Raw genomic sequence first — 2,855 nt, 5'->3', positions numbered from 1 at the left:
CAAACAAGCAAGAAGAATCAAGGTCAAAGCTCAAGCCTCAAATTGGGCTAATGGATCAAGCCACAGGAACTTCTCTCCCTTAGACTTTGTGGACTGGAATCTGCTATTGTTCTTGACCAATTTAGGAAGTCTCAAGATTAAAGAAGTGCATCACTATGGATGGTTGCATCAGCAGATTGTACTGGCATTGACAACTCTGCCTCTCACATTCAGCTGTGCTTTATTTTCAGTCCTAATATTTAAGTTCTGCCAAACTCTAACACTTAACCTCTCAAAATTCATGCTGATCAGGTGGGTCTTAATAGCTTTTAGTGACTGATCAATTTAAAATCCATCTAAGCTAGTTTTAATAATGCAGTATTTTGATGAATTTTCCTCTTGCTGTTACACACTGGTCAAATTTAGCTGTGTTCTGCAGACATAAATGTTCTTAAATCTTGCAGACCTGGCACAGACCTTGACACCTTTTCTCATTCTGATTATGTTTTGTCCCATTACACTGACAAAAGATTTAAAGGAAATTCAGTTAAATAGTTTGCAAAGATGTCTTTCTTGGGAGAGACAGAAGATGTCTGTCTTACTCCAGAGTAAGTTTTGGTGTCTTTGTTGGTGTCAGGTGCTTATCCAGAGGACCACTGCTCTTTAAAAGTTAGTAGTAGAAAGATTATTGGTGCATAGATATGAAGTCTCAGGAAAAATTCACTGTTTGGCCCTGGAAAAGGACTGTGTTGGGAGCATCTCAGCTGAGACTGCTTCCATTTCAGGTATGGAGGAAGGTTAAAAAGGACATGCTGCAATTTCAGATATTTTCAGGCTGAAATACTGTAAGGTCTAGTGATGTGCAGACCATTTAGAAGGCAATAGGGCAGGTAGAGTAGAGGTAGAAGGATAAATTTCTTTTTGCAAACGCTTTGAATTACAACATTGGAACAACTTTTCTAATTTTGCAGCATATTTTAGTACCAGATCAAGGCAGATAATTATGTATCAATAAGAGGCAGCTTTGTTCTTTGAATGGAGTTTAAATCTTACATTTAAAAAATTCCATGTAACCATGTACCTACACAAAATAGTTGAGAGAGGTCTAATCATCACAGCATTTTACTAGATTTTTGGAGTTTTCTGTAGGCTTTGAATTTTTTGTGTTTTGAAGAAAATTTAACTTCTTTTGTGTAAGATTAAGTGCATGAATTATGATCAACTGCAGATGTAAAATGTATTAAAATCGATTTTTTTGTGTTGTAACAAAAGAAAAGGGAGGAAATAGGGTGGGAGGTTGAGCATTCTGGTGAGAAGAGTGAATGCTAGAAAAGCCATTGTAAAAGTCTCAGTCCTTTGTGACCTTACTGTGCAACATTTTTCTAAGGACATGTTCTGCTTTATTTTGATGCTGGGTGTATATTTCATAACAGTCATTTGATTTAAAAACAGTTCACTTGCAGACAGCTGTTATCACCTAAGTATGTCAAATATGTGCACTCCTAATACCTAGTCAGAAAATGACACCTAGCTCTTCAATGATTCTGCATAATACTTCCTTCAGTTATATGTGGAAAGGGATTTGGAAACAGTAATCCTTTCCTCATTTAAATTTTTTTTAAACTCCTGGTTTTAACCCTCTTACTTTTAGGCCATTGGTATTTTTCCCCTCCACTTTGAACTAAGGCTTGTATGAGCCTTGCATTGGTCTCGAGGGCATTTCTCAGTTTGGCAGTTTGAAAGTGCTTAGATACTTTTGACTGTCCCAGCATGTCAATTCAAGACTTCCAGGTGACACTTTTGTTAGTGGTGGGCATAGTTATTTTGGTAAGAGCTTTTTGCTCAGTTCAGCTGAAAGCAAGCAAGCTCAAAAACCAGTAAGAGCTGGATGGATTCTCTCTGTGTCAGCTTAACATGGTGTTTATAGCAAAATCATTTCAGGAAGAAATGCATGTCGTTCCAAACACTGTTTTCAGCTTTAAATAAAATAAAAGAAAATTTTTTGAAAGTAGTAATTTCAAAGGGAAAGGTTTTTTATGAAGACATGGTTACAGCTTTCTTATTTCTGCTAAGCTTGTAATGCAGGTATGTAAGTATTGACAAACCAACCTTAAGCCACAAATAAGACTAGAGATAACCCAAAACACAGACTGTGGCACTACCACTAGCTTGTCACTCTCTTGCCTCCACCACCACTTCTGGATCTAGGAATCCATTCTGACAAACACAGCAGGCTCACCCCCTGCTCTGTCAGCTGCTTTCATGCATTCATTTATTTAGACCACACACTTTGCTTTTTATGCTTTCATATGATTCAAAATACAGAGATATACTGCTGACGGTATCCTAGAAGATGAAGTGTGCATGAGAAGAGGCAAAGACAAGAATAAATAAAAACAAAGTTTAGAAGGTATAGGCAAAAATTCTTTAAAATATTAGAAGTTCCAACTGCCAGTAAAATGGCTGTTCATAAACTGTGACACTTTGTACAGATATAAAAGAGGAGCTATTTTTATTTAAGAGCTAGCAATGAATGCCTCCTAAATGAACAGTGGAGAATTAAGTGGGGAGAACAAATGAAAAAAATGTGGGAGGAGACATTCCTATCAGGTACAAGATAATTACAAAGTCTTTCACAAGAGAGATAATTTCTAAGTACAGTTTGAAGACAAATGTTAACCAAGAGAAAAAAAATTTCCTGCTTACCATGGAAGCATACATGATTTCAAAATAATTTTTTTTTCCTTTTCTAAGGTAACCAAATTTCAAAGCAGCAGCTGTGAATGCTGACAGGTACGACTGAGTTGCATACAGGAACAGGAGTGTATAACATTTGGGGTGACACTGTCTGAAAATGGTCCTGGCCCTAGCTTGCA

Source organism: Fringilla coelebs, assembly GCF_963513975.1.
Source record: "Fringilla coelebs genome assembly, chromosome: 1".
Lineage (NCBI taxonomy): Eukaryota > Metazoa > Chordata > Aves > Passeriformes > Fringillidae > Fringilla > Fringilla coelebs.
Note: the sequence above shows the minus strand (reverse complement) of the source record.